This window comes from Mus musculus, chromosome 2 (genome assembly GCF_000001635.26).
Source record: "Mus musculus strain C57BL/6J chromosome 2, GRCm38.p6 C57BL/6J".
Lineage (NCBI taxonomy): Eukaryota > Metazoa > Chordata > Mammalia > Rodentia > Muridae > Mus > Mus musculus.
Window position 1 is genome coordinate 28,313,643 of NC_000068.7, and position 14,769 is coordinate 28,328,411.

The 14,769-nt window shown below is 47.4% G+C and overlaps 1 long non-coding RNA gene across 12 annotated transcripts in view; it reads right to left on the reverse strand.

Annotated features, from left to right (window-relative positions):
- Nucleotides 1-1,297: 1,297 nt before the first annotated feature.
- The window catches only part of Gm13373, an 89,759-nt gene continuing 76,287 nt past the window's right edge, over nucleotides 1,298-14,769 (reverse strand). For 9 of the 12 annotated variants that reach the window (XR_374202.3, XR_001783256.2, XR_866081.2 and 6 more), the window contains 4 exons: nucleotides 14,463-14,562; nucleotides 11,439-11,504; nucleotides 10,236-10,407; nucleotides 2,610-6,637 (listed from right to left, as the gene is read on the reverse strand). This is a non-coding gene — a long non-coding RNA (predicted gene 13373). Of the gene's footprint in view, nucleotides 1,680-2,609; nucleotides 6,638-10,235; nucleotides 10,408-11,438; nucleotides 11,505-11,860; nucleotides 12,485-14,462; nucleotides 14,563-14,769 lie in introns of those variants that run through there. The other 3 variants (XR_866083.2, XR_866084.2, XR_866085.2) reach the window with 3 other exon arrangements.

Below are 14,769 nucleotides of genomic sequence, written 5' to 3' on the forward strand. Positions count from 1 at the left end.
TGCTCTTGACCCAACTGAGCAGCCCTCTGGGCCACATTTTCTTGTCCCTTACATGGTATTCTCCTTGCGTCTCTATCCCATGATGGCTCTTGTCTCTCCTCCTGCTTCCAAGCCAGGGAACCCTACATCCGGCCTCTCTCTTTCCCCCAATTATTGGCTGTCGGCATCTTTTTTTTTTTTTTAACAATCAGAATTAACTAGGAGCAGGCTCAAAGAAGCTACATGCATACCCTCTCATACAAACAATTTCAGGGAACTCAAATTAACATTAAAATACAAACAACTCCGTATGTATAAACCAGGAGAAGTAGTGTGGCTGCCATCTGCAAGCAAGCAGTCACACACTGCCCTGACACTCTGGCTAACCTCTTTTTATAGGAGGCCATTGCTGCACCCAGTCACTTCTGTAGCCCCCAGACCACAGCCTGCCACCCTTGGCTGGCACATATGTTGGCTGAAGCCATCAGCTGTGGGATGAGCACCCTAAGCCTCAGGCTCAGTGTGTGTCAGCCTCTGGATTTTATCCCAAGTTAGTTTTTGAGGTTTCCCTGGGTCCCAAAAAAATGGTGGCAGGGGCCACAGGGCACAGCAACCCACCCTGCTTTTGTTTGATTGGTTGGTTAGTTGGTTTTAGGTGGCCAAACATTCTTCCATCAGCCCACCAATCTTACTTGGGCATGCCCAGTCAGCCTCTGCTTAAGTACCATGTGTCCTGAGGTAACCTCATGACCAGCTGACCCCTGATGCCCAGAGCCAGCCCAACTGAGCTCAACTAATGACTGTAATTTATTGATGTAAAGACTGCCTGTTTATAGCTAACTCAGAATTGTTTCTGAGGCCATGGAGGTGGGACCTAACCTGTGCCCAGGTTGCCTTAGAAGCATTGTATGGAAGTGGAGTGACACAGATCCGTTTAAATTGTGAATGGCAGGAAACAATTAATCTAACCGTAATGTTTTCAATTTGATCACCCATAAATAAGACTGTTTCCTCTAAAGTATTTACTCTATCTTCTAAATTTCTATCAATTTTTTTTCCTGAGTTATAAGTGCTGGGGACACAGTTCCCGAAAGCTGATTAACAAGTTCTGCAGTATGAACCTGCTGAACTAGTGCTGCGGTAGAGGATGTGACTGGCCCCAAAATTCCAATTAAGTCAGTAATTTCTAATATAAGGGCAGCAACAAGTCCTTTTTGGTCTAGTAAGAACATTGGTAATGGTATCGAATGCATAAACGTCTGGGTCATCAAACCAAGGCTGGCTTAGATTTATAGGTAATAAAACATAAGAAGATTGATTTAGCAAAACAAAAGTTATTAATTACAATTCAAGAGGAAAATTTACAGTAATAAAAGGAACTACACTTAGAGATTGTTAAGGCATTTGTTTGTTTGTTTCCATCAGTATAACACAGGAAGCTGAAACACAAGTCTGTATTCCTAATGTTTCAGGATGCTGGGTGTTAGGGCTTCTTAACTCTATAAAATCTGAAGTAGTCAAAACCAGCAGTTTCCTGGGACTCTCCCTCTTAGTTGGAGACCTTGAAGTGGCAGCATCAACTCCGTGGCTGTGGCTTCTGGGCTGTGACGAGGAGGGTTAATATCCCCTGATGGCTCATTGTAGACAGCCATCACTTCTTCATATCATGAGGGTGGAGATGAGCTCCATCGTTGGCCCAGCTGTTGAGATGGCCATAGGAGAACTTCCATAAGAGCAAATCAGGTGGTTAAGCACCCAAATGGGGGAGTTAGCATCCTGTGAAAAGTCACAAACACCCCCTATCCACAGTTCAAAGAACATGGAAACCTTTCCACTGCTCTGTTAACAGGCCTTTTGACCCCCCAAGGGTTGTGACTCATACATAAATTGAGAAACTGCTCCAAGCTACCTGTCAGACTGCTCAGGTCATTGTCCTATTGCATTATAAGATAGGAATTCTTAAGTCTCTGCTATTTAGCTGTGTCCCTAATATTTAGTCTTTTATTTGGCTACTTATTGAGATTATATATTAATAAACACATTATAATAAAATACCTGATAAACTTTAAAATGTGCCATAGCCTTATCAATTTAAATATTTTTAAAAGCTGATTTTAAAATATTCAGGTTTTAATTTTTGTAAAACTCCAAAACTTCCTTTAAAGAAGTTTAAAATCTCTCAATTCTGTGTTTTTGCAAGAGCAAAACAGAGTACCTTTTTAAAAATAAAGACATAGAGAATAACCATAAGTTTTTAGAAGACAAAACCAAGTTTTAACACTGTAAACAATTTAGTGTCTCTAAAATCAGTACCAAGTAGATTACTTTGATGTTGTAAAGTCTGGCTGCCAGCAAGTATGTTCTTATACACCAATAGTGCAGCTTTAATGGCTTATTAAACAAGCATTGTTTTAAATTATATCTTTTATAAATCTGATGTTTAAGATAGGGCATGAATTATATGTCTTAACACAATTTAAACATATTTTTGGAGACCTGTTTTCTTTCTTCTTTTTAAGATTTTATTTTGTGTATGAGTACACTGTAGCTGTCCTCAGACATACCAGAAGAGGACATCAGATCCCATGGTGGTTGTGAGCCACCATGTGGTTGCTGGGAATTGAACTCAGGACCTGTGGAAGAGCAGTCAGTGCTCTTAACCACTGAGCCAACTCTCCAGACCAGAGACCTGTTTTCTTGATAAGTGTATGCCACATGTTGTCCAGAGCAGCTCCACCCCTAAGTCATGAGTTGTAAGATAACATTTTATTTAACAGTTGTTACCAATTTGTAACCATACCCAATAACTTCTAAGTCAGTAATCTATAACCAAGACATACAGAACATAGTAAAGCCATCCATTTAAGACCAGTCAGAAACAACAACCATGTAATGGTGGTGCTGGGCTCCTCACCAAGGGTACAGAGCTCGAAGCACAGGGCCAGTTTACCAGGTTTTGTTGTCCCAATTCAGCTGCTTTTTTCTGGAAATCCTTGAAGTGAGTTAAAACTAAGTCAAGGGGTTAACGGCTGGCAGATGCCAGTTGGCCTATTCCTCTGAATATGAGACAGAACAATAATCAAGCAACTATCATAATATCCTCTTAACATGTCAAAAAGGACTTTAAGTTGAACAGTAGTAGTTTTTAAAAATGGGTGAATCCAATTTATAGGTCCTAAGATATAGGTCATTTAATATTGTGAGCTTATCTAGCCTTGATTCTAAAGACTGATAGGGCCCTGACTTAAAACATGACCCAAATAATTAAATGGAGGTTGCAGCTTGAATTTTTTTTTTCTGGGACCATCTTAAGCCCAGAGGGAGACAACTGAGAAAGCAGATGTTGTAACACTTCTTGTAGGTAAGCTCTGGCCTTGTGAAAATGAGGATACCATCCATATAATGAACTAAATAAGCCTGTGAGTACTCATCTCTTATGTTTTTGTAGAGCCTGATCTACAAAGTTTTGACAAAGGGTAGGACTATTTATCATACCTTGTGGGAAGACTTTCCATTAGTAGCTACAATATGGCTGTCTTAAGGTTGTAGAGGGAAGGCTAAAGGCAAATCTTTTACATCACTGAGAACTCAAAGGAATAGTAAAGAAGTAATCCTATAACCTATGATCATGATAACAATCATCCTATAAATCCATGACTATGATACTGTCATCCCTGAGGAACAGCAGAGGGGAGGACTGCTCAGGTTGAAGAGGGGAGGACTGCTCAGGTTGAAGAGCTCCCACAGCTTCCATAGTCTTGATTTTTCTCAAGAAATCAAGTCTTGTAGGATCCTCCATGTTCCTGATTTTTTTAAAACAACAAATATAGAAGTATTCCAGGGACTATTGAAGGAGTCTATATGTTCTAGTTGCAACTGTTCATTAGCCAAATCTGTGGCTGCTTGTATCTTTTCTATAGACAGGGGCCATTGATCCACCCATACAGGAGTCAGCAGCCATTTTAATCAGTTTAAGCAGCCACTTTTAGTCAGTTGCCCCTAAGAAAAACATCCATCAAATCCTAACCTCTGTCTGTATCATAGAATTCTTTCTACTAAAGTAAGAGTATGTGGAGGGGTGGGGCCACAATCTGTACTGGCCTGTTGAAGCTCTTGGAGGAGTTTATACTCGAGGGGCTCCCATAAGGGTCCCTCATCTGCCCATATTAGGATCTGGGCACTCTTGGCCACATTAGCAGCCTGTCTAAGCACATTTTAATTTTTTTAAAAAAGTCTCAACATGTATATTTTCAGGTTCATTCTCTTAATGAACCTTCCCTAGCCTGCCCCAGGTTTCTAAATCCAATGTCCCTGGTCTAGGTATTAAGGACTACGTTGCTATAAGAAAGCAACTGATTGAGATGTGCTAACTTTGATTCTCTTTTTCTTTAAAGTACATTGTATTATGTCCATAAAGTGTCTTCTTTCTTTAGACTCCTATTGCCCATGCCTTATTTAGAGTTCTTGTCTTTTCATCCTTATCTACCTGGTCTATCTCTTACCCAGGAGCTCCTAAAACCCTTTGGCTAAGTCCTATATATACTGTTAGTACACTTACCTCTTCGGGTTCATCGTCAGAGTAAACCACAAGGCAGTAATAACAGAGCCACCCTGTTCCTCTCCTCGGTTCTACGGCCTGTGACTTTCCAGATGGAAATAGCCCCAAATACAGAGGCACAGACTCATTAGCTGCTTTCTATGTGTCCACCAGCTCCCCACCACTGTGGCAAAAATACCCGAGAGAATCAACTTCAAAAGATGGCAGGTTGGTTCTGGTTTTTGTGTTCAGAGGCCTCAGTCCCTGGCCAGTTGAATCAGTGCTGACATAGCACATCATGGGAGGAAGCACAGAGCAGAGGCAGCTGCTCATTTGTTGGCAGCTATGGAACAAACAGAAAGGCATAGGGGCATCTGGGAATGCTATCCATTCAAGGGGACAGTCCCCAATGTCCTAACTTCCCCCACGCCCCACTGAGCACTCATTCCTAAAGGGTCTACCACATCCTAGGAGCATCATGATGGTGTCAACATCTTCATCTCATGAACCTTGGTGACATGAGAGACCCACACTGCAGCACTGTAGGACTGAGTCTCACTGTTGTGTGGTGCCAGGTCCCCCGGTGCCAAAGACAATCCACCCTTGTGTAAGACTTACGTCTTCCGGTTGACAAGGGTTCCAGTTAGACAGGGAAGACATGGATCAGCCATGTCCTCACACCTGTGCCAGGAAAGGAGTCCCTAAACTTAGGCAACTTGTTGGGACGATTGTGTGGAGACAGGTAGGGAAGACTCTTTAGTGAAGAGAAAACAAGACTGAGACATACTACAGGCATTAGCCACACTTGCAGGCTAATGCAGCTCCTCTCTGCCCTCACTATTCCTCCTTGCATGTGCTGTGGGTGTTTTTAACAATCTCTGACAAAAGCACCCAGCTGTGGAGAAGCAAACAGAAAAGGAAACTGACAAATGGCTGCGGGCTCCTCATTCCGAGGGATGGCCAGGCTCAAGGGCAGCTGTGTCTCCATGGCCATTTAGGAGCCTGTGCATATGTGTGGTCACCAAAAGGGCAGAGGTGCAGCCTAGACCACAGCTGCAGCACATATTTGGGGGCCACCCAGCCATGATGGAAGGAGCACACTCCTGAGGATAGCCACAGTAACTAGAATTCCTATGGCTTCTCTCTAAGTGGCACAGAACTCCAGACCAAAGAGGGCATTTCAGTTACTATTCAGGCATTTTGGACCATGGGGGCATGTCCCAGGCCTGAGCCATGGGCTGCATCAGGTGGGATGACACATTCACCTTCCCAAAGCACCGTCCAGGTGTCAGTTCTCGCACCACTCAGCACCACGACGGTCCTGGCCTCTTTTCCTGTTGCTGTATTAAAATATTCTGACAAATGCAGACACACAGGTAAAGGGCTCATTCTAGTTCACAGTTCCATCATGGCAGGGTAAGCAGGACAGTGGCTGCTGCTCACATCACATCCACAATCAGGAAGCAGAGAGCAATGAATGCTTGTTGCTGCTAAACTTTACTTCTCCATTTACATAGTCCAGCACCCCAATGAGTAGGCCCTCCCACTTCAATTAATGCATTCAAGATAACACCCCCCCCCAGGCATGCCTAGATGTCTGACACATAGGGAATTTCTGGTTCTGTTAAAAGTTAACATTAAGGCCAGGCAGTGGTGGCACAAGCCTTTAATCCCAGCACTCATGAAGGGAGGCAAGTGGATCTCTGAGTTTGAGGTTAGTGTGGTCTACAGCATGATTTCCAGGACAGCCAGAAATGCACAGAAAACTCTCTCTTGAAAAACAAAACAAAATGAAGCAAAAAAAAAATTAATACTAAACTATCACAGCTGGTGAACAGAAATTATTTTTTTCAGAGAACATTGGGTAGGTAGCAGAATCATGCATTGAGCATCAATGGGATATCTGCCGCACAGAAAGCTACCAGGAGGCGATCAGAGTCCTTGCCTGGTTCCTTTCTTGAAGGGCTTCTGCAGTCACTGTGGCGGGGTGGATCTTCTGGGGGAACAGGAAGCTACAGAGCAACTGCCACTTGATGAGGCTGGCCTTGGGCTTCCACAAAAGTGGTTCAGGAGACAAGGACTCAGGAGTCGGAGACTGGGAATGCACTGGGCAGTGTGACTCTGTGAAAGATAAGTGGGGGTGGGGGGTCAGGAGGAAGTGTTCTCAAAGGGTGGGGAGAGGAGCCAGGCACAGAACCAGAGAACTTGGTAAGCTGAGGGGAAGAGTAGCCAGGTGCCTGTCAGCCAGCTGCCATCTCTCCTTGGCTGAAGGTCTTCTTCCCAGGCATGCCATCCATGTCCCTCTAACAGGATTAGGGATGCACTGTATATCCTAGGTGGACATTCCAGGTAAAGTATCTGTGATGGTTTGTATATCCTTGGACCAGGGAGTGGCACCATCTGAAGGTGTGGCCTTGTTGGAATAGGTGTGACCTGGTTGGAATGGGTGTGTCACTGTGGGTGTGGGTATAAGATCCTCACCCTAGTTGCCTGGAAGTCAGTCTTCCACTAGCAGCCTTTGGATGAAGACATAGAACTCTCAGCTCCTCCTGGGCCATGCCTGCCTGGATACTGCCATGTTCTCACCTTGATGATAATGGACTGAACCTCTGAACCTGTAAGCCAGGCCCAATTAAATGTTGTTTTTTATAAGACTTGCCTTGGTCATGGTGTCTGTTCACAGCAGTAAAACCCTAACTAAGACAGTATCTTAGCTAGGGATTCCATTGCTGTGATAAAACACTGTGGCCAAAAGCAATTGGGAAGGGAAGAATTTAGTTTAGCTTGCAACCTTCGGACCACAGTCTGTTGCTAAAGGAAGCCGGGACAGAAACTGAAGCAAAAGTCATGGAGGGGAGCTACTTACTGGCTTGTTTCTCATGGCTTGCTCAGCCTGCTTTCTTATATATCCAGGGTCACCTGCCCAAGGGGTGGCACCAACCATAATGGGCTGGGCCCTCTCACATTAGTCACCAATTTTAGAAATGCATTGTAGGCCTGGCCCACAGGCCATTCTTATAGAAGCATTATCTCTGTGTTGTTCCCTCTTCTCAGATGACCCTAGTTTGTGTCATGTTGACAAAATAGCAACAGTGTAACCAGGACACAAGCTCATTAAGCATCTAGAGGCAAATGACCCTCTTTTGCTGAGCCCTCTTGGGAGCAGCCAGCCTCCCAGGGAAGTCACAGGCTCCTGTTTAATAAAATCAGCAGCAGCCACTCTTAGGAGCTGAGTTTCCTGAATGGAACTGTACCTCTTCCTTCCGGGCTTGGATTTCCTAGGAGCTATCCACTGGGACCCTCCATGGAAATACACACTTGGCCAGGGATCTCTGGCCTGCTCAATCCCATAGTGGGCCCAGTGGGGAGCATGGGAAAGTTAAGACAAAGAGGGACCCCTGAAGACCCGCAAGGGGCTCCACTGACTTGTGAGGACCTCACAAGTGATGTCTTCATCATAGCAGCCCTACCTCCTGAGCAGTCAGTCTGCAGAGGGTGCTCTGTGAGTTTAGCATAAGTTGCCCCCTCCAAGAGAGGCTACACTCTCCTTGTAGGAGCTCTGAGACTCCAGACAGTATCCCCCATTCAAGAACAGCGCCTCTGGTCACAGACAAGGGCAACTATGTCCTGTTCCATCCTCTGAGCTCCCAGGAGAGCTGCTACTGCATGTGAGGGGCACCAGAAAAGGAGCCACCAACCCAGCTGCCCCACAATACTGCTAAGGCTTTTATTGTGTGAGACAGAGAACAGCCAGAGGCATTTGGAGAAGTCTGAAGTGGAGAGAGAAGGAGATTGAACTTGGCCAGCTGACTGGATGTGGCCAGAGCTACAGAAGAGGAGGAGCAGGAGAGTATAGGTGAGATAGGGAGACAGCAGGAGATTGAGCACAGAGCATACAGAGAGCAAATGGTAGCAAGAAATACAGAGAGAACAAGAAAGAGAGTCGTGAGAATAACTGGGTCTAAGAAGGATGAGTAGCTGGGAAGACAGAAGACAGGGAGCTGCCGGTTCAAGGTACAGGAGGCTATGAAGGACTAGGATGCTAGTGTGGACTCTGAACAGATATTTGTGATAAGGAGAGAGCCTGGAGCCTGCAAGGCTTTGATCTGCACCTTATGCCCCTTCTGACATGGGTAAGGGAAGTGACTCCTTTTGGCAGATGAGAACTGGCTTTACAAGTTCCTGAGGAATGCTAGCTTTTATCTAATTGCCCCCAAATTCTCCTATACTCCAGTTTTAACTCCTTTCTTGATATTTGGACCACTACCGTCCCCAATGTCTCATCCCATGGATGGGACATTCTGGGATAGAGCTGAGGCTCTGGGGCAGCCTGTGTGCAGTCCCCATGAGTAGGTGAGGAACATCATATACCAAAAAGGCCAGAAGTCTCATAAATAAGGAACATCCTATCCCACAAAGACCAGAAGTCAGTGTGCAAAGGACCAGGAAGCAGCCAGCCCTCCTACTGGGCCATGTGAGAGGATAACCATTACAGGTGCTTCTGTGAGATCCCCAGGCAAGGTGCATGGGGGAGGTGAGCAGGGCAATGGGTGGGGGTGGGGTATCCAATGCAAAGATCCAAAAATGTTGACCGTCTTTTTGGTGGCAACATGGCTACCAGCCAAGGAATAGAGCTGGACAAAACCAGAAGCCCTCCTCTGGACCCTTGGGAGAGGTGGCCTATGTCACCTGGATATTTTCTGTCACTTTGTGCTTCCAGCTTTCTGGCCACTTACTGTGCTAGCCTGTCTGACCTAGCAGCTGTGTGTGGTCTGGAGACTACCTTGCATAGAGGAAGGCCATGATCAGCGGACCTAAGTCTGATCCTTGGTCAAGCAAGCAGGCTATGGCTAGCATGGTTGTCAACCTCAACAGTGCTCCCTGCAGGCAGTAGACCCAGGGCCTTATCTGCCCAATCTCCATGGGGATGCTAACCACGGCTCAGAACATGTGCTGGGCATGAATGGGAAGGTGAGCCAGCGCAGGGCCACACTGAGATGCTGGTGCTGGTGACAACCCCAGCTTCATCCTCATGTGTCTCCATCAAGGTTCTTTATGGAGGAGTCCAGAGCATTCAGGTATACACAAAGATGTTGGGGTACACTGTGTGAAGGTATGTCTCTGTATTTCAATTGTTAATTCTGTACCAGAAGAGAGCTAAATGCTGGCAGAATCCTGGTATTGTCGGTTCTAAGGCCGGTTACCAGGTGTTCTATTTTGTAAATATTCTTTCTCCCTCACCTGCCTAAGGCAACCTAGAGTTGTATCTGATTGGCTGCAATAAAAATCTGCCAGCCAGTAGCTGGGTAAGCAGTGGAAGATGGAGCTTCTGGACAGAGAGAAGGGTTCTGGGAGAAGAACTGAGACAGGGGAGACTCACCAGTGGAGGTGCATGCGGGACCAGAGCTGACCAGAGAGGTATGCCTGGCCACGTGGCAGAACATAGTGCCAGGATTAGTCGGGATAGAGTAATCAGGAGACTGCCCAGCTAGACCTAAGCTTTAAGGCATTAATAAGCCTCTGTCATTATTTATGTTGCTGGTGGATCCAAGAGAGTCCTGAGATACAAAGAGCTTTCTCGGGACTTGCTTATCCCTGAAACAAGGTTCACACACTTGGCTGCTAGAAACTCACAAATGTGCCGATTATCAAAAGACTTTCCTGTCCATCAATCAAAAGGACAGACATGACAAGGTTAGACCCCATCACACAGGCTTACCTTGGCTAATGGTCCCCTCACTGGGCCTTGGGAGTTCTAGCTGTCACCATCAACTCTCACCAGTGGGAGAGAGGCATGGGAACGCTGGGCAGACTTCACGTTCTTCCTCTTGATCACCCTCCCTTGCTCTACAAGTCCACACTGCTAGTGGGAGGGAGTGGAAAAACTGGTCCTGTAGTACAGAATGACCACAAGCTATAACTGCTTTCCTGGGAATCTGATTTCCTCTCATTATACATGTCTGTGTACATATAAGCACACACGCGTATACACCAGCATGTATGCGTGTAAGTTTGCACATGTGTGCCTACACACATGAAGACAGGCACATATGAAAACACTATCATGCATATATATGCAAATGTATTCACATGTATGCACATAGCACACATCTGCAAGTACATGTGCACCAGCATGAAGGTACACATACTTGTGTGTGCACACTCAAGAAAGCACATGTGGGTATGTGCACACATCTAAGAACAAGCTCACGCTCACATCTCCAATCCCATCACCCACATGAGGGAGACTCCTAGAGAGTGGTGGTGCCTGAGATACTGTAGACTGGGGCACATGGTGGTCTTCAAGAGCAAGAAGGAAGAGCTTGACCTGGAAGCAGCATCTCCGGGCCATCTAACTGAAGGCTGCAGCCATTCTGAGAAAGGAGGGGTCTGCTTCCCAGAATCTTCTTTCTAGTTTTTGTGCCTTCATCCCTGCCTCCTCTTGGGAACCTCTTCTGGGTAGAGTCCCCTCTCCCCTCTCCCCTCTCCCCTTTGTCCCCCCTCCCCTCTCTCCCTCTCCCCTTTCTCCCCCCTCCCCCTCTCCCTCTTCCTCTCTCTCTTCCTCAACCTCTCTCTCTCTTTCTCTCTTCCTCACCCTCTCTCTCTTCCCCTCTCTTTCTCTCTCTCTTCCTCTCTCTCTCTCCCTTTCTCTCTCTCTTTCCCTGCCTCTGCGTGTGCCAGCCACTCTGATCTGAGATGCTCAGCCCCAGCTTTGCTATCTATCAGCATTCAGAGTACAGTTCCCCTCTATGCCTGTACTGCCCCAACTAGCCCTTTAGGATCTTGTGTGCTGTTGGGATCTAATAAACACTATCACACTAAGAGTGGAACAAGAACACACACTCTCTTCACACAATCTACATGGCTGCTGCTGACCAGGGCAGTGAGGGCAAAGGGCTCACTGGCCCATGCCTAGGCTTACCCAGCTTGCAGGGCAGGCGTGGCGCAGGGAACACATCCAGGCGTGAAGACAACCACCACCATGATCCTGTAGACTCAGACAGAAAGGCCTTTGACAGAACCTCACAGGGCCTCCACCCTCCTCTCTTCCCAGCTGCCTGTCCCTCCCCTACCCCAGCCCCACACCTCATCAGAAGATTCCTAGGGCCCAGTTTGTGGACACAGCAACCAAGGTCCCTCCAGTCACAGTGGAGAGTGACCTAAAACCAAGATTCCCTGCTCTGCTCTGAGCCTTGTCTGCTACACCCCACTGGCTTTGCCATCAGGAATCCAGGGACTGACATTTTGCTTGCACAGGTGACTCTCAGAAAACCACCCCATCTTTATCCCCCTAGCCTCTCTGACTACAAAGCTGCACTGTAGAACCAAGGAGGTGGCTTCTACCCGGAGCTGCGCAGAAGGGGGGCTCTGGGTCGAACCCTTTGAGTTCCCGAAGCTTATCCACTTTCCACAGGAGGCATCGACAGCCCCTGGAGACATGTGAATTATTCACACCCTCCCGCAGTTTGTAGGCTCTGTGTCCATGACGTCAAGACTGACGTGCCATCCTTCTCTACCACCTGCTCTGCAACTCAGCCCTGACCTCCACGGCGCTCATGATGGTTAATTAAACAGTTGGCAGGTTGCCCATCTGGACGTCAGATGATAATTGTGCAAGCAGACCTGACATAATTGAGGACTAATACAAGAAAATGCATTTGACTTTGGGTGCCACCTTACCCACTCCTTGAGGACTTGAACCCATCAGGGAGCTGTCTTGTGTGTGCCAGAGTACAGCCCAAACTTCTCCTGCCACCTCCTGTAATCTACTTAGCCAGTGTCACTGAGTGTGGCCAGGGAGGACAGGTGTGCCGAGTTATGACTCGTGAATTTTACCTTGCGCTGAGGAAGATGTCTGGGGCTCAGATGGGCATCTGTGGGAGCCTCAATGACGTAGCAGGGGTCCCCTTCTGATATCAGAATCACAGACCCTCCCCCCCCTTATCCCCCTTGAGGATCCTAGCAGACTGAAGGACTCACCAGTAGAAACATAACAAGAATGATCCAGGCTCAGGACCCATGTCTGCCTCCCCACCCCCTCCTCACTCTGACTGGACCCCAGCAGCTGTTTGCCTGAAATAAACATTTCACTTGAAGCAAGTGCCCGGCTGGCACCGAGTGGCACAGCCCGCCAACAGCCTGAATCCCAGCTTGGCAGCCAGGAAGAACAGGATCTTCTTAAATAAAGCCATGTTTGTTTTTAATTATTGAATTAACTACCGACATCTTTGCTCAGCTCGCCGAGCTCCAGGGGAAATTAGCAGGGAAACAAGTTATGGGGATTGAGGGTCTGGTTTCTCTGTGGAGTTTCCTCACCACCTGGCCTATGCTAGGCCCTCACAGCGATCCTGAAGCTCCAGTTAGCGGAGTCTCAGCATCCACTGTCTGAGGAGGCCACAGGGTCAGCCTTGCCATGACTGGGCAAGATGGGTTCTCAGGGCACCCCCGGAAAGCTCAGCTCTGACTAGTCATGCTGAGACAGACCACAGTTATGTTGACTACAGAGTCACAGGGACACAGTCTGAGGTGCCTGAGCCCTCAGTGAGAGTTTGGACCCTCCCGTCCCAATCCTTCCAGTCAGGAATGCCACCCTGATGCCTATCTCACATTGCCTGGACACCCCCATCCATGTCCACCTGAGGAAGTCCAGTGTGGAGCACAGAACATGAATGACCAAAACTCCTCCCTGTGAAACAGATCCAAGTACCACCCCAAGCCATCTGCTTTGGGAGGACACCATCTGGCAGGAGTCTTATGAGGGGTCACTAGCTACCTAGTAGGCAGTTGCCTGCCTACACTGGGACTGAAGGACACCGAGGGCTAAGTCCATGCTTGACCAGAAGCAGCCAGCTCCTCCAAGACGCAAAGGCAATGAGGGATTCCCTGGGATACCAAAATACAATGAAGGTCAAGTCAGGGCTGTATGACTGATCTAGGAGCTCCTGGGGGAACTCAGGGACCCAGAAAATAGATTGGGCGCCTGTAGCCAGGACTTGAGGACCCACAAGAGAAGAGAGGAGCCCAGGCTTCAGTCTTTCTATGGAATCAGATGTCCCAAAGGAGAGCAGCAAAGACCTGAAGATACTGACACAAAAGAAACGGATGGAAGAAGGGGTCAGAGGGCAAGACAGGCGTCTGGTTTAAAGGAGGTGAACAATGACTGACCCTCAGAACATGGGGGATATAGTGAATGATCAGCAGGGTCTAACCCCTTGCTATACTCAGCCTCACAGGCTGGCCTGGCCTGGTTTTCCATCACCTAATATGTTGCCTCAAATGTGTTGTCCCATGGGCTAGGGGATGACTCAGTCAGGAAAGTATTTGCCTGGCAAGCATGAGGACTTGAGTTCAATCCCTTGGACCCACATAAGAAAGCTAGATGTAGAGACACATGTGTAATCTCAGTGTGGGGAGGCCTGAAGCTTGTGCCCACCCAGGCTGGAATACTTGATAAATGTCCAGATGGATGGCACCCAAGGAATGGCACTCAAAGATGTCCTCTTGCCACACACACACACACACACACACACACACACACACACACACACACAAAGGCATGCACTCAAATATACCCATCTCATATTCACAGGCATGCATACACATCCATCCATCACACACTAGTGTGCACACTCGTCTACCCATTACATATACTGCCATGCATGTACCTGCACCCATCACATGCACTCACATGGATGTCCGCACATAGAAGCATGTGCCACACATATGCACACATGCTGCACATCCATATGTGTCATGCACATGTGTTTAGGAATGTACTTGCACATGTCACATAAAATATTCATATGTTTTTGTGTGTACCAGAGTATAAGCAAACAACACGTGTATCCACACATGCACAGTGTATTCATGCCTCTGCACACACATGTCTTCATGCACATACCTCACACATTTGCATAGAGTATACACAGATAGACGCATCACATACCCGGTACATGCACACAGGGCTCGTACAGTCACGTAGGCCACGTGCATTTCTTTCTCTGAGGCATTGCACTCCTCTCCTGCTGGCCACCCAGCTCATTCACCTGTGGAGGAAAAATGAGTCCTGATTAAGATGTCTTGATGGGATGCGACATCGCTGCTCCCATGACTCTGTAGTAGTGCTCTGGAGCGTCCAAGAGGCTTTAGTATTCTGTGTGCTCTGCTCCCAGCACACCCGTGCTCCCCAGCTGAGGCCCATCCTTTCCATCCCTAATCTCACTGCTTGAAAGCTCAGAGTGATGGCAGCAGCC